Raw genomic sequence first — 22,893 nt, 5'->3', positions numbered from 1 at the left:
TTAAATATCCCTCCCAGAATTTTGTTAGCTCGAGACCTCCAAGTCTTTGGAGACGTAATATTCAGACTCTCTCTTTCTTCAGAATGAAGATTGTAACTAAAGGCAATCAGTATATTCAGATTCCAATTAGTTTCAAGCATTTTTCCATGTGATGGGCATATCAGGGGGAGGACTAGCATGATGGCTTTTCCTTCTCCTACTCACTCCAGTATCTCAAGAGGTCACTGATTCTTATGAAGAGGAGAAGACCTAGGGATTATTTGAGAAAAATGAAGAGTAGGCTGAGACTTAAGAATTCCCTCACCTGTCTGCCTTGGCTATGGAAAAGTCCTTTAAGCTCCAGTGTCTTTATACCATAAAATAGATGAGGTATGCTTTGTGAATTATTGTCAACTGCAGATCATCATACGCTGACTAAATTGTAAACATATCCCTCATTGTTCTGGCTGTGTACTATTTTTGTAACATTAATGAAAAAATCAAATAAAGTAGGAAATCAAGGTATATTAGATTACATTCAGCAGTTCCCCAAAGAAAGACTGTACATTAAGCAGTGCTGGAGATGTTAAGAAGTCAGCTGGCCAGAAGACTCTGCCAACTCTCGTGTGTATACTTCTTCTTCTTTGGCCTCTTCATTACTGGAGGCTTGGAGCCACTGATACCCACCTGGCAGTCTCATTTTGTTTTACCCATGCTATCCTGTTACCTATTAAAGCTTTCTTTTTCTCCACCTCATTGCTTAGCCACTGAACCAATGTGCCAATGAGCAGATTACTCGAATCGCCCAGGACATGCCTAACAAAACACAGCTTCCTTTTCTGTAATTAATACTGAGCTCCTGTTAACTGAATACAGGGTCTATCCACAAAAGTTTTAAAGTGAGCCACTTGTATTATGACCCAAAGATAGTCACTTTTTTTAGGAAAAAAATGCTCGCATGTCTGTAACGACTGACTAAAGTTTAACATGCTCCAGATGTAAGCTTTGAAGTGTGCAGGCAGCTGGCGATGGCAGTCCCCGCGCTCCTGTTCCCCTGCCCCTGTAAGCTGCGGACCACAGGTAGCTGCTGGAAGAGTTCAGCAGCCCGGTGGCACGGTAGCGTACAGCGTGTTCAACCTTGTTCTGAACACTGCACTGGCTTGACGTCTGGCAGTAAAAGAAGGTATAAAAAGTCTTAAGGAAATCTGCCGAGTTTTCTGTAGGTTTTGCAAACCCCTTGAGATTACAAGGTATCTTCAGAAGACATCTTTTCAGCTACCATGGCTTCCCAACCTGTGGTACACATTGTGTTTCATTAACAAGCCAGCCTATGGAGCAAGAGAAATGTAGTAAGGCATACTCCAAAGAAATTCCTATCATTTTCCTAATTTTATTCTAGTTCCTTCCTACTTTATTTTTATAGTCTTCACTACAGAAACATTGCATTTTAGTCCAGAGGAAAAGATTTACCATTTAAATTATCTGAATGACCAATCAGAATAGTTAAAGAAGTGTGGAACATCTAACTGTAATGGATTAGAGTCAATCTTGTACCCAGATAAAACTATGTATTTTTATTATCAAAACACAGGAGAGCAGCAAGAGTGAAAGAGAGTAAGTACTGTGGGAATCCCAATATGTAGAGCCACTGGGAACATCTCTAAAGAAGTATTATATATTAGTGTAGCAAGTAGGTTTTTTTCATTGACCTGAAAAGTGCCTGCAGAGTTAATCACACTTTCTATCATGTGAGTGTTACTCAAGGAGACTTCACATCAGGGGACATTAAAGTGCTAGGAACAAACACAGTCAGGTTACAACAGAAAAAGGAGATTCGACGGCCAGAGGAAATGTGGCAGAAACTCTAAGTGTCTTTGACACAGTATTCAGGGTTAAGTGTGCCTCTTAGGTCATTCAAGTGCCTCCTCTATATTAGACCTTAATTGAGGCCAAGGATGAAGATAATGATTAAAATCTGCTGGGCTCTTAAAGATAAATAGTGTTTTTTAACATGGTGTGAGGGTCTGAATGTCCCAAATAAACAAGACTCAGAGGTAAGCAGGGGCACATAAAGGGAATTACTAAGTGCAAAGCTTGTGTTGTATGTGGACTGAAGGGTTTTTCAGGAATATGGCATCTCTCTCTCTGTTGTTATACTTTTTTCCAGGCCAGTTAACAGTTTAGGAAAACAGACTGATTACTCTTTGTCATAACTCTTCTTGACTGTCTCAAAATACTGGAATAAATTTGTGATGCAAGCCATATTGTTTGGATGGTTTGGCATTTTGTTTTGGGTGGCTTTTTTTAATTCCTGGCTGTTGATAATTATACCACCAAAAATCTGTTTGGCACTTTTTTCTTTGAAGTTACAGTAAGGTAACATAAGGAAATACTTTATTTTTGCAAAAGTTTTCCCCATCTTTTATCTCACTTTGGAAAGCCTCCATTCCCACTATTTTCCATGTGTTTGTTTATTCTAGGCAAGAAAGCCCGTGAGTAATTATGAGCATCCCACTGCATAAAGTAAGCCAAGAGGCTGTTGGGAACCATTTGCTACTGACTGTTCACTTTTGCTGGAGCACAGCTTATCTGCAGCACTTCCCCTTCACACATCATCCCCATCCAAGGATCCCAGGTTCCTTGACTGACATGGGGAATCCAGTGTAACCCGTGTGTGATATACAGTTTGCTGCTGGGAAAATTGAGTTATTGTGGATAGGAACCAACAGAAAAAGCAAACTGACCATTTTAACTAATCAAAGACAAGGTATGAATACCAGGTTATGTATTTTCATGGGGAAAAAAAGGCTTGTTAATGGCAGACCGAAGGCGACCTGCTGAGCACAGTCATGATGTCGAGGTGGCAAGGTAAAGGCGATGCTACCTAAAGCTAAAGCTGTTTACAGGTTGTGTAGATGGTCTGCAGGAGATGGGCACAGCACTCCCAAGAGGACTGTTAACTCGATCCATGCAGAGTGCTCTCAGGAGGGCGCAGTGATCAGGGTGGCACAGATGGCACTGCCTGGGGGACTCGCAGAGCAAGACTTCCTTGGGAGGGTAAGACTTGAATATGAATGAATCCCCAGGCAGCCACCCCAAATCAAGGGCTATAAAACCTTTTGTTCTTCCCTAGTCAGGCTCTCTCTTTGCCTGCATGGGCTAGGTTGATGCTTAGAGCTTGGCCCCTGGAAAGCAAGCAAGAGAAGCTTGCTTTCTACGTTTTACCTTGGGGTGAAGGGCATAAGCATGGTTTTCTTTCCTTTCTGCCGCATGTCCTTCAAATGCCCTTTGCATATTGCATGAGAATTAGGTCTCTCAAAGTGCATAAAGATGCACATCCAGTTCGCAGCAGGAGTCTGTCTGTGAAATATCAGCAGAGGCGATCTGTGTGGAAAAATGTCTATTGATGGTCCGCATTGAAGAAGAAGATTGGGCTTCAGCGAGCCTAATCCCTGGGCATGAGAGGGAGCTTGTAACAGAATACTTCGCTAATGTTGACTTTGGTCAGATAAACAGTGGATTTACTGCACCTTCCCATATCTCTGTAATGGGAAGCAGCTGGTCACTGGAGTAGTCCTGTTAGTGGACGTGGAGGTGAAAGATAATTAAACTTAATACATACAATATGCTCTAATACTCTGCAGCATGTATTTAGATTGTGTTCTGCCCAAATATTAAAGATACTCTGTTACTGTGGCTTCAGAAATTTAATAGTTCTGTTTGTGTAACAAGGACGACTTTATCTGCCTTTCTTGTATGTGCACATTTCTTATTCAGGTTTTTTTTTCCTTAAAAAACAGTTCTCTTGACCCTAGCTGATTTTCCTTCATAAATAATCTCCTCCTCCCGACCACAATGCCTACATTATTTAGTAATTATTTGTTATTTCTATTCAGGAAAGGCTTAGAGATAGAGAACTCCAGTAAGTTAAACACTGCCTGAACACTTAAGAGTCAATCCCAGCCCAAATTGCACATGGTCTGTTTTCTTTCACTTAGATAAAACAGGTAGGTAAGGGACCGAATGGAAACAATGGGATAATACTGATTGGCATGAAAAGCAGCAGTGATTACGGAGCTGCCTGCCTATTGTGTAGCTTTTTTTATAGGTATCTTGGCACAGCGGTAATATGGTGGTAAGTGAAAAAGCAGTTTCACTCTTTTTATCTGATATTCTGAGTCAGGCACTGAGAAACAGGCAAACTCTATTGTGGACGTTAGAAAGAGGCAGACAATTCCTACCCGCTCTTCCTCTTTGACTACGCTGCCGTGATTTTTAGAGAAGGATTGGGGAAAGGGAAGCGAAAGGGCTTTGCTAGCACTTAGAGGAGACAGCACCCTGGGAGAAGGTGCAGAAGTGCTTATTGTCACCTTTTTTGTAAAGAACTGGCAGCATGAGCTGTGTTTCAGAAGAGACATGTCCAGACGGCAGTGGATGGAGAGGGCAAGTTATATGCTTCTCCAACTCTTTGTCTTCTTTCTGATACAATTGTATTTCAAATGGTTCATTTCACTAGAAACAAACGTGGAATATTATAACTAACTGCAGTGTTGAAGTTTTACCCTATTTTCAGCTGCATCTGTCAAATCTATTTAACCCTTCTGTTGGAAACCTCCTGTTTCGGGACTTGATCTATACTTGGACTTGCATGGCTGAGCCATTTCCAGGAATAATCATTGAAACCTTCTTTTCTGGGGCCTTTTGATAACAATTTCAGCACTTCAAGCATGCTTCGTAGAAGTATTTTTGAGACATTGCAGAATGTCCTACAACTTTATCAGCTAGAATACACGGTACTATGAATAAATTAAATATTCCTTAAAAATAACAATAAACTCACCAAAATCAAGAGGACAGGAAAGAGAAATGTGAGCAGATTTTATTTTCTTTTAATTCTCTGATATTTAGTGTGTTTATACCCAAACATGGTGCTGCTGTCCTTTAATGTAATAAATGTCGTAGCATCCTTTTTTTCTTCACTGTGCTTTTAATATGTTTGTAACCCCCTAGGGACTTAGAGAAGGGTCATGGACTGTGAGAGGAGAGAGCTTGGATGCTGCACCTGGATATCAGGACTGTGTGCAGGTAGCAGGGAATGGGAATCTGCAGCTGAGCAGCTCCAAGACCAGCTGATTTAATAAATCGCTTATTATAAATACTGCAGGGTCCCTTTATGTTATTAGCCAGAATTCAGTATATGAAAGAATCTCAAGTACAAGTTCATTCTTGCTATTCACCAGCCTGTGTAAAGTAAAATATCTCTTCCAGTTCTTCCTACATATGTTGCCTTTTAACTTTGTGTCCTTTTGTTCTGGTCTGTCTAATTACCTCAAGTAGTTAATCAAGCTTGATTTTATAATAAACCATAGCCAGTTCAGGCTTGTCATGACTGATTTATCGACTCCTAAGACTAAGGACTTTCAGTCTCAAGACTAAGATAATTTCTGGCTGCAATTCAAGGTGTTAATTCTGAGCTTTAAAATTTAAATGTGGTCTGGAACGTGTCCTACGTTCTCCCTTCAAGAAGAGCAAACAGCCCGCATTTCTGTTGGTTTTTGCTGGTGGTGCCCAAGTGGAATTTAACCTGGAATTAAGACAAAACAAACCCAAACCATCCAATTCTGCAGAAACAGACTTGCATGTAATCATTATGACAAAGATTGTCCTCTTGAAGGTGAGGGGGCTATTATATATGAATGCAAGTTTCTAGCAGTGGGCCTTGAGAGAGAACATATATCTCCATGAAGGATCCCAGCATATATTTCCCTATAATAAACTGCTTCAACACCACCCGATGGAGTGGCACGTGTCTCTACACGTGTGCATGCCTTAGAAATGTGAAGGTGCGGTGCTAAGAAAACAAAATTATGATAGCTAATGACTCATACACATCATTTGGTGTCCCTTAGGGACTGTCTCTCTTCCAGTGTTTTACCTCAGCAGTTGAGCTCATCGGGGACATGAGAGCTAACCATCCTTCCAACTATTCATCCAGGGATTTGAGGCCCCGAGTTCTCAGTGGAGGGCTTTTTTACTGCAGCTCCTTTAACAGGCATTTATGTTCCTACCTCCCTGCCTCCTCTTTCCCCTGATCTCTAGTTTTCCATCAACAAAGTGTCGGCGTAGATTTGAATGCAATCTCTGTAATGCAACAGATACCTACTAATGGCCATTAAGGTATCTTAGCTACCTTAAGTAGTTACAGAGGAATCCCATTATTCTAAGGATTGTGTAACAGAAACATTATCGCACATCTGCATATTCTAGCCACTGTTACTGTATACTGTAATTCTCCCTTCTTATTGCTAACAGGCATCAGGTTGTGGATCTAGTGATATTTTCTCAGTGTTTTCTTGTTAGAATTCAAAGACAGTTTGGGTTTTCACACCTTTCCTAGGTTGTTTGCCTTATTCTAGCTCAATTATTTAACATTTTCCAATGCAGAATGGCATCAGGCCTCTGTGGGCCATGCTGCGTGAGAGCCACATCTCACTAGACTTGGTTACATGACCTGTTATTTGTTGTGCTTCCAAGATTTGTTTCATCTGTAGCCTTGAGATACTGTATTTAATGCCTCATCCACATATGTATATAGTAAGCATGAACTAAAGAAGTCCTCCAGAGGACTTTTTTTATTGCTCACCATGCTTTTATGATCGAAAGATGACAACCTGTCATAGTTTTCTTTTACGGTTTTGTTATAGATTGAAAATATCAGGAAAGTCCATGTTACTCGATGGCTGCATATAAATAGAGTTTACAGGTTTGCAAGTACTGCCCGCTCTGCAAACTCCTTCGGGGTTTAAAGGGTAACAAACCTGTTTTCGCTCTGGCATCAGTAAAATCCAGTAGTAAAATGTTGCTGGCCAAATATTGTGGTTGGAGCCTTGATTGTTCCCCCTGGAGTTACGGAGATGAACATAAGAGGAGAGAGTGATCCCGGGGTTAGGTGCAGAGAGCCCCTCCATCAATAACACAGACCAGAATAGGACCCAGTTTCCCTCTTCCACTTGTACAAGTCTGCAGAGCCAGCAGGAATAAGAGGTTGTAAAATTTTTTTCCTTGCGTTAGTAAAATAAAGAAAAATGAATCTGGCCATAAAAGACCAGGCTTTGTCTGTCTTTTAGATTAGAAAACCCAGAAACCAAACAAAGAAAAGAAGTCTTTTCCATCACATACAATTAACCCCCTCATTTAACACCCAGACCCACTCGCAGCCTGTGCTGCCCTGACCTCTGAGACCACGTGCCAATAACAAATCAAGCTTTGTGAGCGCAAAGGGGAGGAGAAGAGGCAGGGTCACAGCGGGCTCCTCCGATATACGTTTGCTCACAGAGCAAGCAAGCGAATGCTGCACATTTGTGGGAGCAGGCTGTACACCTACGTGCCTTCCGCATGAGGCAAGATTTGTGGGTAAAAGTTATATTGCTTCTTGGATCAACTCATGTAGCTGGGAAAATATGCACCAGCCCTCCAATGGTCTGAGGCAACCAGGGGACTAAAACTTTAATTATAGCAGACAGTAAAAAAGGTGAATTCAAAGGAAGGAGTAGTTTTGCAGCACATTATAATTTTCCTCTCTTTATTAATCTTTTAATCTGCCACAGGCTTACCTATCTATTCCTTTACAGAATAACTACAATGTCACCACTTCCTTTTTAATATTCCCTTCCCTTTTACAGGTGCCAACCAGCTTTTTTGTCTACCTGACTTAACGTATCTAATTAAATTCAAAGGGTGTGCTCCCTACTTGTATTTAGCTTGGAAGTTCACTGCTTCTATCTCAGACCTAAACGTGGGCTTCTCTTTTTTTCTGACTGTACTGGCCCATAAACCTTGTCTTGCTTGTGACTTTAGACCATTACAGCTACAGCAATACTATTACAAATGTGTGACATTATTCTTAAAGTAGCCCTCCAAATCCAGACCCACAGGATAATGGTCGATTTATGGCTGTAAGGAAAAGATCTCCTGTGTAACAGGGGTAGTTTTCTTCTAAGGGCAAAACAACAATTTGAGCTAGTTCTTATACACAGAAGACTTGTTTATTTCTTTATTCTTGTTCTGTGCCTCTTAGTCATTAATCTCTCCTATGGAAACTTGTCAAATACGTTTGGAAATTGAAACAAATACGCTGCTTCCATACTTATTTTTCTTATCATTTATAACCACAATGTCTTAAAAAAAGCGCTGGCTTCTCTTCCTGTGCTCCCTATCTCCTAAATCCCTTTTTCTTTGTTCAAAATGGACTGCTATTCCGTTTGAGTCTGACACATTTTTCATCTTGCCCCTTTTGCAACAGTTTTCTAGTCAATGGCTTTTGTGAAGTTTTCATGTGATGAAACTCTTCAATGTTTTAAACATGTCTGAACATCCCATCCTTGTCTTGGCTGTTGCTTGTATGCGTAGCCACTCAAGAGTATAACAGGTTTTTTCTTTAACCAAAACAAGACTGTTCTAAGTCGCTTCTCTGGTGCACAGTAAGTTTTCCACCAAGGCTGAGTTCGAAATTTCATTCCTTTTTTGTTGTTGTTGATTTAATGAGGTACTCCAGTAATTTCCCAGTCATTTCTTTATAGCAAGGAAGAATGCACAAGGTTCTGCCTTCCTGTTACTGGATGTGCAACAGGAGTGCCAAAGAAAGGAGTGTGATGACAGTAGGTTTCTTCTGGAAAGAGATAGGAATCTCCGTCGGGGGATGCAGAGATTACTGTGGGTGGGCTGAATCACTTTACACAATCTTCCACCTTTTCCATGGGCCATATGAGGAGGTGAGAAGGTGCCAGTCAGAGGTGCCGTGGTTAGATGTTTTGGGGTAGGTGATATGAATCTCTCTGAATCTATAGTGGGGTCCCGGATTGGCATTATCTTCATTTCAGCTGAAAGTGAATTTCTACAATAAAGCCGCTGCTTTGTTTCTCAGTGAACAAAGAAATTCCTGACAAAAAACCCTCATCATTCCCTGATATTAGAGTAGACCCGGGCTGAAAGCAGACTTTTGCTTCAGAACTAGAATTGAATTACAGAAAGGGTTCCTGGACTATGTCATCTCAGAGTTGTCATGTTGTCACAAAACAGGGGAAGAAGGAGAGAAAAATTAGATTTTCTTGGGATCAGCCTTGCTTTGTAGATTTTAGATGGTATCAGTCTTTGAATTAGAAATGTTGCTGTGGCATTTAGGCCCTCACAAGCTGTTGTGTTCATGGGAAACCACAGAAACTGTGCTAAGAAACAGATGGAGGTGGCCAGAGGACGGGTGAGGTTCCTCTCTCCCAGGAGCTCCTGATGGACTTATGTGACAAAGCTAGAGGGAACAGGGCTATAAGAGAAAGCTGGGCTACCGAATCCAGGCCACAGTGGCCACTGAGAAGTTGTCAAGGAGGTGCATAAGCTTCTTTTGAAGGGCTGTTGTGAGACATAGCCTTGTGCTTGCTCATGCAGCTTGTAGGGAAAGCAACTTTCGGGTTCCAAACCTGGTGTTTTGTGCATTTTGTTAATTAAGAAGTTGCAAATGATTACACATTACACGTTAGCAGTGCTGTAAAATGAATGTTTTGTGTGCATGGGTAAGCTGAACGTGACTTTAGACGTACTCTCCGATGCCATTTCTCCACTAATTACATTTACAATTCAGAGCCGTCTGTAAGTAGAAGAGCTTACTATGCTGATATTTACTGACAGAAAAACTTTTCAAATCACCTTCCCAGCCAGATGTTCATAAAAACCGGTTCGGCAGTTTGTCCGTAAATCAAGTCAAGCATTTTATCATTGTTCTCTTAGGTGGCTCTTGTGTTCAAGCCTGTTTAGCTAAACACATACATTTACTTAAGATGAACTGTAAAAATAACATCTGGAGATCTTTTCTCTGAAAGAATATGCCAAAGGGTCTTACACAAGGATCAAGCACATTTTAAAAACTGTGGCTGGGTTTTTGGAATTCAAGCTGAATAAATGTGCTCTCAGCTTTTGAGAGGATCAAGGGCCAGTATTATTTAAATGTTCTTTTTACTTGCGTGGCACTCTGCAGGGAATGTGCTCTCACCAAAGCATTCTTACATTTCTCATTCCATAATGAGTTACTGTTTTCATCCTTGCCACCTGGGACCCTGGCACAGCCCTGCTAGTAGCAGTGGAGTCACACTGGTGGAACTGGATGCAAAGTGCAGTCCAAAATATTTATTTTAGTATATTCTGCTCTGCAGTAGACTGCCTTCAAGGGGGAATGTCAAAGAAGGAGTTGCTGGGTGTTTTACATTTTTATCTTTGCTTGTATCAGTCATGTCTCTTTTATCCCTCTTTTTCCTTTTCAAGATATATGAGATTCTTTCTTTCTCTCTTGAAGAGGCATTTTTTTTTTCCTCCCCCCCCTACTCTTTTTCTTAGAAAATCATGCTAATAAGCTATGGTTTGCTCACCTTCCGAATCAGTGTTACTATGCATTTTAGCTTTGCTAAGTATCAGTTTGGTCGCTTTGCCTTTTCATATTCAGTTCACAATATGAAGGAGAATTCTGCTGAAATTTAACAAGCCCTAGGGAAAAAGATTCAGACAAGTGCAGTCAGATTTATAAAGTGGCAGATAAAGTGGGAAAGGTTTTGCATTACTTCTGCCACGTTGGGTGTTTCTTTGATGGATGGGCTATATCTCATCTGCGATTCAGAATGACGTCGATTCACATTTTGAGGGATACCATGACCATGGCTGTTCACGACAACATAAAACCTATAATCTGGGAATGCTGGAAAAGGTGAGTGCAAGAATAATACACATGAATTCCTGGCCTAGGACCATAGTTATTTTTTGATTTAGTTCTCAGGAACACAACCTGTTTCATAATGTGAGACTGGCATTTAATCTGAGAAACCTGACTGTTTTGAGAATTATACAAGGCGGCATGGAGCTGTTTAATGCTTAAGTGACAACAAAACATAAAGATGCTGGCCATAATTCTTTTTGAAGTAGTATACTTCCCTGTGAAGCTTGGACAAGTACGTTCTTGATTTAAATATCTGGAACTACAGTACACGGTGTGAAACATAAATCCTCTCAGTGCAGGAACCCAGAGACCGAAGGAGCCAGTCGGAAACCTCTCCGAACAGCAAATTTAGTGGTTGGGTTTAAAGTACATATGCTAGACTTGGAAAGCACCTTTCCTAACTTGGTCCTTCTGTCCCATTTCAGCAGCACAAAGAAGCTATAAAGCTGCCTAAAATGTGAAAGGCTGAAAATGCACCAGCATGGCAAAGGTGGTTGAGAGCCAGCATTACGCAGAGCAGGGCACGTGGCCCATTAGCAGCCTTTGTTAAGTACCGCAGCCCCACAAAACCCGAAACTGTCCTGCGGCCACTTCAGCACAAATCAAAGGACAAAGCAGTCACTGGCAGTCCCAGGTGCTAAAAGCCTCTTCTGTAAGCTCCCCTGAATACAGCTGTAGTACAGCTGAGAACATGACCCTCAGAGCTACACAGTTCAGCTCGTGTGAAAAAAAAATTAAAAAAGACCCAAATCTACTGACTTTAGTGAATTCAGCCAGCCCAGCTGCATGGGCCACATCCAGATTTTAAGCCATCCACCTCATGCCAACCAAGCTGATGGCACCGCCAGTCACCATCCCTTCTCTCCTCTCCCACCAGCAGCCCCTCAATCTTCCTTTCCTTTGCCCATCATGGAGCAACATCATGGCAAGCCGAGCTGCTCCTGACGGAGAGGAGGGCAAGGGAGGGTAGGCGATACGATCAGCTCTAACCTGCTCTCTCTTTGGCCCTGGGTTACCTCCAAGAAGCTGCCATCAGCTGCCCGGTCCTCACGTACTGCTCGAAAAGCTGTTTTCTGCCTCCCTGGTGAAACTGGTGTTGTGTGAACTAGATACATCCTGGTCATGATGTATCCTACTGCAGATTATAGTCTGAAAAGTTTGTTTCCCTTCAAAACTCCTGCGGAGCGGAGATGTTTCGAATGAAATGGCCAGGAAGCGAAAAAAGTCAAAATTTCAGAATTTGCAAACCTCTCCTAGGATCAGCATGAAAGATGTTTTTTCCCCATAAATGAGGAGAGAGACAAGAATAGCAAAACTTGGGAAAAATCTGCTCGCTGGCTCTGTTGCTCTCTGCGTTCAGTTGCTGGGAAAATCACAGGCAGAACATATGGGGCAAGACCCAATTAGCTGCTTCAGACCTGACAGGCTTTTAGGAGAATCAAGCTGCTCAGACAATGTTCTGGTTTAACCACTCTGATCTCAGCAAGTGTCACAAGGTTAGATTCATCCTCGCCTGCTAAGCTGGAAACTTTGCAGACTGAAGGCAAAAAGAGGACAGAAGTAGAAGGCAACTTTAGGTTTCAGGTTTTAAAAGGCTGGAACAAATCATTTCAAACGTTGACAATAGCTGCGATCTTTCTGCTTTAACTCTTTCCTTGGTTGCCGAGCGGAGGCGCAAGCATAATCTGGCACATTCATGGAAGATGTAATCCTTTGTGATTTCAGCTATTAAAGCCAAAAATAGATCTATTTTTCAGAGCATGAGTGAATATAATTTTATTCAAAGGCATAATTTGCCTGAATTTTCAGGTAGAGTTTAAAGAGAATGGCAAATATTACTGCTACAATGTGAAGGCTTTTCACCTCTGAAATATTACATCCTCCCTCCAAAGTCTGGAGGGGCTACAACTGCCGAGACAGAAAACCATATTTTTTAACATGAAATAAAAACCTCAAGTACTTTTCTCTGGCTCCATTTGTGCAGCAGTTGAATTGTTCGGACTAAAATTTTCCAGAGTATTTCAGCCTCAGGCAGATATTTGACGTGTAAAATTTCAGTCCAAACTGTTAATGATTGGCAAAGCTAAAAGCAACTGACAACAGGGTGTTGTAATAGGAAGTGTCAGACAATTTTAATAATAGGTGACCTCAGCAGCCCTGCCTTCTGTTTTGTCATCTTGAACACTTTTGTTGTCTGAGGTCTATGATGTGTTTCTGTGTGTGGTTTTGTTTGTATTTCTTTCTTTCTTTATATTTTACTTCTGTTAAGATCTTCTTTCAGTTAAGTTTTACATAACGTGGAGTTTCATGGGAGTAATTGCTTGTTGCAAGTAAGAAATGTTTCCACCTACCTGTTCTTCATTTACAACTTCTTTATTTATTTCACTAAATGCTTCCCAGTTTTGTATCGTGGAGCAGAGTCCACAGAACCTGTCCACTTACCCCTTCTGTAAAATTCATGAGCTTTGTAATGCTCCTACCTAACTGCCTCTTCTCCCCAGTGAGCAGTCTGAGGCTTTTTCAGCAGCAGTTCCTATGAGCTACTTCATAATGTTCCTGATGATACTCATTGTCCTATTTTTGCTGTGCTTTTATATTGCTTGGGGAGGATGGGGTGACTAATTCAGAACATGGTATGTCAGGTGAGGGTCTGGCTTTTCTAAGAGGCTTGCAGTATTTTCCCCATAGTTTCTTCTCTTGTCCCTTATCCAGGCTAACCTTTAATTGGCTTCCCTGGCCCCTTCGATGCAGTGCCACACTGCCAGACCTTTACTGCACGAGCCACTCAGCCCATCCTCTGCAAAGAGCCTCATTTGGGATTTGTTCGCGCTGACATCCTTGTGCGCATCTGTTTTCCTTGTGTTTGGTTCCTCTGAAACGCCTCTTGATATATATATTTCTTTTTTCAGGCAATCAATTGTATGTCTTTTGTGGGTTTTGCTATAACATTACTCCCTCTCTTTTCAATACAATTATCAACATGTTATCTCCAATCACACTGCTCATTTCAGGTGGAAAGTGCCTGTTTGTTCCTATTCTTGATTTTCCTGTCTTTTTGGCCAGCTTCTGATCTGTATCAATCATGACAAGAATTTGCCTCTCACTTTATGCCTCCACACTTTCTTTGACAGCCTCTCAGGAAGGACCTTATCAAAGATTTTTTGCAAGCTTAAATAATTACACACTATTTATTGAACATTGTTCAGTTATGCTGCATTTATTGTACACTGAATGTCAAATACGACTACACCTTGTCCCCTAATACATTTGCATACTGCAAGTTTTGTATGTTTTTATATTGCCCCACTACTAGAGATCGTAGTTTGACACCTTTTAAAAAAATGCTTAACAAAGCCTGTGAAGGAAGTTTGGGTTGGGGTTTCTTTTTCATCTTGGAAAAAGATGCTAAAAATATGTTAAGAACAATACTATCGTGTATCCTTGAACTGAGAACCAACACTCTGCCAATTTTCATCCTGGAATACATTTTTATAGTTGATGTACAAACCTCTGAAAAAAATGGTTTATTATAAAACTATTGACAGAACCCAAGCTGTGGAAATGTACATGGTGAGGCAGAAGCAGCATCTTAATGTGGATAACATTTTCTAGCCTTTAAATGTTACAAAGAAATGCATTTTCCCTAAAAATGGGATAAAGAACCATTATAATTTGAAACAAAGTCTGTCTGACATAATTTGGTTTTATCTTTAATTTGAAAAAAAAAAAAGATACTTCTCGAAATAATGAATGTCTCTTCTGTTCTTGGTGTTTATAAACCTGCATCTTTCTTGAAAGCATTGTCAAAGAGAGTCACACATAGAGTGTTCTGATAATAGATTGTAAATACCAAAAAGGCTAATTTCATTTCTGAATGGTGGGGTTGGTTCTGTGTGTGAGTGTGTGTGAAATTGCTCTGCCTTTAGTTCGCTGCTCTGAAATATAAGCAGATGAACCTTTGGTGCAGGCTGCCAGAACTTACAGATGAAATTTTCTAGCAGCAGGAATTTTAAGTTCCAAGTTTTGCACACAACCACTAATATAATCTAAATTAAAATGTGTTATGCACAAGAGATACAAAGCCTGGATTCTTCCTTAATCGGGATGCAGGTTGAACTAATTTTGTGCACACAGTGTCTCTGCTTCCTGAAGTACGCTGTTCATTTATAAAGACTCCTGATTTCTTTTCAAACAAGACCTTTTTGCTGTTAAACAGGATAATGAAATATGACATTGTAAGAATGTTGTCAAGAGTGCTACTTTCTAAGGAAATATATAACCCTTTTTTTCACACGCTGAAGACAGCCAAGAGCAATGCCTGTATTTTAAGCTATTTTGGAGGTACAGAGATGCAAGTGTTCTTGAGAGATTCCTTCTTCCTCCTGTAAGCATTTCTCATCATTTTAGCTCCTTTTTTGGTGAAGAACATGATGAGAGGTTTGTGTTTGTTAGGAAATAAAAGCTATGTCATAATAAAGTCCTTGACAAGACACGAGAGCTTTATACAAATGTTCTAAGGTTATTTTTTTTCCAGTTGATTTGGAAGTTTCTTTTTTACCCATCGTACTTTCACTTCTTTTCTCGAAGACTTCAGGCGATGCTGTGATTGAGCTAGCTAATGGCTGGCCAGAGAGCCCCAGCTGTTTGATATTTGGCACAGTGTTCTCCACATGCTCAGCGTTGGTTTATTATTAGTTGAGGCGTGCATTTCCCCTTGCTGTGAGAGACAGGAGAGATGCAAGGAGTCACTGGGGGCCAAAAGCATTAACCCAGTTCTGTGCACTGCCCTGCACAGGTCCCAGAGTAACTTAAAAGAACCTCAGGACAATTTAACCCATTCCAGCTGGCTGCCCTTGGGCTATTTGCCAAAATCGAGGTTTATTAGTCCGCACCGTTCCATTGATAATGGCTCCGGTACTGAGGCCCCGGGGAGGGAGGCCTGCAGAGCAGCTGGCTACTCTGGCATCTCTAGCTGCTGCTGACCTTCCTTGTACTAGAGAGATGCCCAGATGGTGGAGAGAAGGGTTTTCTGCTCTGTGGGAAATGCAAAAGGAATGGAGATGAGACAAAAAAGCTAGTCATAATGTTATAATTATTGTACTTGTAATGGAAAACTTTATGGTTGTGACCCAGATGTCAAAGGATGCAGAAATGTCTGTCTAAGTCTGCTGAAAGGCTGAAATAACAGCTTTCAGACATATGGACTACCCTTATTTACCTTGGCGTGACGCACACTCTCCTGACACTGTTTTAATGTCAAGCCTCTTCTAAATTGGTCAACGGAGTAATTACCGTACTCAGACAGTGTGTTGAAGATGGGGAATTGTTTTATTATGAAGTTAGGGGTATCCCATTTGGGATTTCTCTACCAGCCATGAAGAGTACTCCAGTTACCACCATTGCCGGCCATTTGACCATGGAGTCTGGCTGCCTAAAATAGGCACTTCAGAGAGCTGAGAGGGCCCTTGTGCTTATATCATCAAGATCTAAAACCAATCAGTCAGATCCATAGATGCAGAGCAAAGTTGAATTATCTTGAACTGCAGCGAATGCACCAGGAAATATTCAAACCCTGCAAAATTTGAGAAGGGGACAGGTGGTCAAAGGAAGCCCTAACTAATGAAGAGACGTTTCAAAAACTATAATTCTAAATACTTTTCGCTCAGGCACAGTATTACATTCATGAACTTACCAGCTGCAGAACACGACATTGCTAACATGCGGAAGCTTATGGCTTATATTTATTTAATCTTTTCTATTTATTTGTTTGTGTTTGAGAACACAGGTCAAATCACAGGTGTAACAATGGAAAGGATAAAAAAAAAAATCTCCTGTTTCGTGAGCAACACACTCCATTTTTGTCTAGAACATTTTATTACCCTCCCTTCTGGCAGGTGTCTAGTTAAAAACTGAGGGTGTTGCAGATCGTCCAAAGCTGAGGGTGTTGCAAGTTGTCCAAAGCTGGAGAAGAGGTGGTTGCCTGAGCTCTGTGGCTCAATTCCATGGTCTTTTTTGCCATTCTTCCTCTTTTGAATGTAGAAGGAATTGTACTTTGGATGGTACTTTCCATTCTCTTGGTTTATACGACTTTCATCCCATACTCCTCAATGCAAAATGCTTGTTCTTTAAGTCACTCGTGCCTGATTTTACATCTTTTGTCATCTACGTCCATGTGCAAGCTCTCTCGTCACCACAGCTCCCTCTCTTCCTCCCCGTGTGGCTACCCAGTCCTCAGGCCATACCTGGCTGAGTCTCCTGTGAACTCGTAAATCCTTCTGGTTTGGATGGAGACAGATACGCTGCCCACGGCCTGAGCCTGCCATTAGCTAGGATACCTGCTCCTGCAGAGCAGCTTAATGGTTTCTCATGGTCCAGAAGAGCTGTAGTAACTAACTACAGTATTTGCAGTGAGAGCTAAGCACATGGGAACGTTTTCAGTTTGCTGAGGTGCTAGGTGGCTTTTAAAGCCAAAATCTAACAAAATAGCTTTGTCATAGTGCATTGGAGTTTAATTAAGAGCTCTTTTTATAGACACTCAGGAGCATTAGTTGCTGCTATCAACTCTGGCTTCTTTTCAGATCATGTTTTATGTAGCATAGTATTTCTCAAGATAGGATTCTTGGTTAATTCTTAACCAATAAACAGTTTATTAATTCACCAAGTACCACTTTATTACTTACTCAACAGTTAGTTAATCAAATTCAAATCCAACAGGTATTCTACCTATGCAAAGAGCATTCAAATATTGTCCTACAAGTTACTGCCATAAACTGTATGGAGGTCAAACAGTTCTAGTAGAGGATAATACAAAATATCAAGATTTCTTACTGCATTCATTTATAGATAGCAAGTCTTTACTACATCTGGTATTCTTACCCTCCTTCCAGTACTCTGTGGGTTAAAGATATAATGGTTTTAGGAATTTGGACCCTGCCCTTTAAATGATTTAATATGAAAGAAACTAGGAAAATAGTACCAGGAACAATCATTTAACATTATAGTTTAAGTCTGTCTTATGCCTGTTTGCTTAGGCTTTTAAAGAAGCATACACATAGAATAACTTGGCTAAAAGTTTGAAATAGCGTCACTAAGGATTTTCCAGCTGATTTCCCGGGACAACTTTCTGTCATCTCCAGTAATGACACCAAGAGAAATACATCCCATACAATAATGCTCATTGGTATTTTCATCCAAAAATAAACCTGAAGGAGACACAGAACTTCCTCTGGCTTAGGAAGCCCCTGAGTTGCAGAGTGTTGGAGATTGGGAGATCATTATAGGAGGTTTTGCTTCAGGATTGTCCTGTTCTGGTACTAAACAAAATTAGGGATTTGCTGTTAGAGGCAGGCTTGTGGGCTAGAGGGCTAGAAGGATCCTTCAGTCTGACAGAGCCCAGTTTTTCCTGTGTTTCTGTGAGAAATTGCCCATGCGGGTGATACGCCTTTCTGGACTGTACAGCTTCTTTCCAGTTTTGGCAAGGCTGTTGTTACTCCTGTGACCCTGGAAAGGCAAGGAGAGTGTTTGTATGCATTCCACAGATTCAAGGATCCACACGGTAACTCCAGTTTAATAGCCAGAACTTCTTTCATGATTCGTGAGAAAAATGAGTCCCTTTTGTTTTCATTTGGGAAATGTCCAATGGAATGTCTGAATTTTCATTTTTTTCCCCCCATTTTCTCTGAGGTCACATTAATATCCAGAAGATGGTATTTTACCATCTTTTACACACTGGAGGCTTTTTATGTTTCATCTATTACAAGGGTTATATTTCAGTATTAGCCTAGCTTGGGAATTGAAATTTTTCCTATTTCTCCAACTTCTTTTCAGTATTCATTTACATCTACTTAGGTGGTTATATCTTCCAATAACATTTTTTTCTTTTTGTGCCTATACAAATGCCTCTCAGATTTCTGGAATGCAGCACTTTCCTAGAGAGCAAGCAAAGAAAAATCCATTAACAGTTCCCAAGCTGTATAATCATGTTTTATTTATTTCTTTTCTCACCTTCTAGAGCTTCGAGGTGAAAGGTGATCTCATATTCAAGGAACATAGCAAAGTTTTATTTTGGGAAGAGGTTCATTAGGCAAACAGATTGAACAGCTTCCAATGGAGGGAGCTTAGAGAGGCTACTTTGTTTGGCTAAGGCTAGCCTTACTGAATAGCCCACTGTGATGAGTCCAAAACTGGAGAAATTCAATGCAGAAGTGCAAAAGTGGAGAGGGTTATCCCAGGCAGCATATAGTGAGTGCACAAAGACTTTTGAAAGTCAGGAAATAACAGCTGTGCACATTTTATATTCTATAAGCAATGTATTACATTGCATCTTCCATATCAGCTGGTCCCATATTTTTACAAACCGGCTTTGGAGCTATTAACTGGGGATCAGGTGGCAGTGTGCAGAATTTGCAGTTTTGTTATTTTCTTCACAATGAACTTGTGACTGACCCCATACGAGGAAGTGATTTATTGATGAGGAGATGGAAGAAGCCCGTTGTTCCTACTGCATGGAGTGGTTCTTAAGCAGCAGGGACTTCGGGAAGGTCAGCACTCTGGACATCACGAAGTGCTATAATCTCATGAATCCTTCAAAATCTTGGCACTGGGCAAAACAGCCTGTGGATAGAGCATGGACCCTTGACACAGAGGTTCCAGACAATACTGTTGTCTGTTCATCTTTCCCTCTCCTTCACCTTCTTCCCTGCATTTCTTTCAATTTTTCTCTTTACCCTTTTCCTTCTTTCCTATTTTTCTGCTTTTTCCACCTTCAGTTTTCACCTCCGCAAATTTCCGCTGCAGTGGCAATGGGGTTTTACACATGGAAGAGCAGCTGATTGTGGATGGAGACTAAGATTAGTCAATTTTTTCTGACTTCAGCTTCTTACACGTGCAGCTGTCAGCCGTGAAAAACTGACAAACCATCATCAGACTCCCTCAACAGCAAGTCCTGAGTTTTCCAGCTCATTCTCAGGCTTGCCTGTCAGGTACTTCTTTGCAGAGCTGTTCGAAGTGGAAACTAAGTAGATTCACCATGGGCAGGTAGTGTCTGAGACCGCTTTGAGGTCAGAATGGCACCGATGGCTATCCATAAGCAGAAAGAGTAATAGAAATAACATTACAGTGACACTGTAGATTTCTTTACCCAGCAGTGTTGAATTTGCACCTTAGGAGGAGAGTGGCATCTATTGTAGTAACACTTTGTTGTATTATTATTATTTGATATTCTCTCCTATTATTTGGATTTCATTAGAAGCTCTAAGCAAGATTGGGGTCCTATTTTGCCAAGTGCTTCAGGAATAAAGGATGAACCAGGGGTGATTCACCCCACGATTTGCTTGAAAAAAGAGAAGGTGGTTTTCTTTAATTTAGTCTTTGTCATGTATATTGCTCTAAATATAGTGTTTGTCGTGTGATTTTGTGGGTAGGGATCAAGAGGAGGCCAAATTGGCTTTTAGTGTTTTCAGCTACAGCACAGCCAGCTCTGAGGAACAGCTTCTAAAGTTTTGGGATTGTCTGCTGTAAACTATTCCTCTGTGCAGACACAGCGTTTTCTTCAAAAAAGCAGAAGTACAATAATACAGCCCTAAAACTTTGTCAGTGATATATGTCTCACAGAAGTAATTTTCAAGTGGCAAGTGTTTTGATGATGCTACAAGGGCTTTGTTTATGGAGTAGGTCTGGCAGACGCTGTAGAGTTCACAGGAATTATTACTTGGTTGATCATTAATGAGAAACATTCATCTGGATTCCCCCTCACCCCCCGTTTTGTCAAAATTCCCTTAGAGACTTGTTTTTGCTGCAGTCCAGGCTCTGTTTCACAGAATATAGCTCTTGCTGAATGCTGTTAAGATGGATCCCCTGGCCAACAGAGAAAGCTGGAGGTCAAGGAGGTGATTTCCTATCCCTCCTTCATTCACTCCTTTCCACTCCTCCAAATATACACATGCACATGTGCACACAAACACACAGACACGTACACACACACATGCACGTTGATGCAACGTGCCTTACTCCTGTTCCTGCAGGAGTCCAGTGCCCACATGGTGCTTCATCAATTGGGTTCGTGCAATGCTTATTTAAGGGGATCTGCCCATGTCTTCAATATTTAATTCTTAAAAAATTCAGGGCTAGATGAGCACCTACAGTGACATCTCTGCCCATGCAGTTACCATCTCAGGATTTTAAAAGGGGCCACACTCAGAGGTTCCATATCCATATTCCTTTGTAGCAGCTCTGCAGAGGCAAAGATTGCATACCAAACAGATGGCAAAATATAAAAGCAGAAATAAAATCTGTAATTTTGTGGATAAGGTGTATAAGGAACAGCTATTCATGACTTCTCAGGATGAAAGAACTAGAAGGTGTGCCTGGAACTGCCAAATACCTTCTTTTAGCAAAGCAAAGGAAGCACACGTTTCCCCGCTCTGTTACTATCGTAACACCAACACACTCTGAAAGCCAGAGATATAAACAGATTCCAACAGATTCAAAATATAAATAGGTGCACAGTAAGATTTAGTGAATATGTATAAATCAAGTCGTGTGGACTAGGTGCCTGCTAGAAAAGATTCTTCAGTTGTGATCTCTGCTACTGGCAATACATAAGCACTCAATGTGTACGAGTTCTTTACCTGCCTATTTCTTATTCTGATGCCCTGGGCATCTGCTACTGGCCACAGTCAGGTGGTCCATGCTCTGAGGCAGGATGATAGTGGTTATGCTGGTCAAATGGAAGAGCTGTCAGACTTTTTTCCCCATGCCTTTGTTTATTGGAATGTGCCTGGAAGTTTACCAGACAATCCAGGATCTATTTTAGAAACAGAGAAGTCTAGAAGTTTAATGACGTGTAAACTGGACGAGGAAATGTACTGGAAGATGCCGGTGGCTGCCATGCTGCTGCGTTCCAAGGTCTGGCTCTCTGGGAATGATAGCGGTGCTCCACAACTGGTCTCCTCCAGCTGGATCAACGCCAAATTAAATTGGCACATCTCCTTGGGAAATCAGTGATCTGGTGCCCTGCTGCCACCCCCACTTTTGTCTGCTTTTTCCAGTGCGGAAGGCTTGTTACATTGAGAGAAGCCCTATAATACTGACCAAATGAGTCACTTCCACCTTCCTGAAGCCCAGAAGATAGTAAGATTTGAATGACCAAGGAAAACAGTGATCCAACTTCGGTCTCTAGGTTGCAGCTGAATATTCACTCTTAATTGCTGATACAGAAAAAAGGAGACTGACATGAGGATAAAGACACTGGAGACGGTAGAGTTTTGAGGGAGAATTTTAGATAGAAATGCAAGAAGTTTTTAGAATAACAACATTTTTCTTATTCTAATGAGGTTCATTCTTCATTTCAGAGAGAAAAAAGCGCTACTCTTTCTTTGCTACTGCCAAATAATGTGTATACACATATATATATATTTAAGGGAGCCAGACGCTATATTAGATTTGCCCTTTTTCAGGAAAACTTAAATCTCAACTTTTAGAAATCAACTCTATGTTTGGTTTCAAAATACTCAGCAATGGTGTTTCTGAAGTACACCATCAAATGTCTAGTCTCCAGAAGCTTTTCTTTTTTTCTCCACAGAAACCAAATTTTAACGAGCATCTCACTACATTTATTACCAGCTGCTGCCTGGAGTGTCCTAATCCTTGCAGTGCATGTTGGCAAGCAACTCCGTTCCTGGAACCAGATCTTTTTTAATCTTTCAACCCTAGCAAAAAATAGACTTTTTTTCTTAGGTGTAAAATTCTCACTCCCAGGCCATGGGGACCCCTTTCAATGTTTTTTGTTTTGGTTAGCTATTTTGCACCCAGATCATTGTTTTCACCGCTCGCTGTCTCTCTCTGTGTGTTTGACCAGCAGATCTGAGCCACGTGGCTGATGATGTCCATGGTGGAAACCTTCCATGCATACGAGCAGGGGCATACAAACAAATCCATGTTTGCACACATGGGTATTCTTATGCATCCAACAGAAATACAACTTGGCAGCTGTCATAAAACACCACAGACACAACTGGCAGTTGCAGGCCAAACAAATGACGCATCCAAGGGCTAACACGGAGAATCATATAGGGAGTTATACCCATAAAAAGTAATACGGAGCAGATATATAACTTGTGGTAAGGGCTGGTGCAAATGTGGTGGTAACTTAGTATTGG

At 41.1% G+C, this 22,893-nt stretch overlaps 1 protein-coding gene across 6 annotated transcripts in view; it reads left to right on the top strand.

Annotated features, from left to right (window-relative positions):
- ENOX1 (ecto-NOX disulfide-thiol exchanger 1) overlaps positions 1-22,893 on the top strand; it is a 370,436-nt gene that overhangs the window by 232,036 nt on the left and 115,507 nt on the right. The gene's annotated exons all lie outside the window — the stretch shown is intronic.

The sequence above is a fragment of the Harpia harpyja genome, chromosome 4, assembly GCF_026419915.1.
Source record: "Harpia harpyja isolate bHarHar1 chromosome 4, bHarHar1 primary haplotype, whole genome shotgun sequence".
In the NCBI taxonomy this organism is placed as follows: Eukaryota; Metazoa; Chordata; class Aves; order Accipitriformes; family Accipitridae; genus Harpia; species Harpia harpyja.
This window is presented reverse-complemented; position numbering and strand designations above follow the sequence as displayed.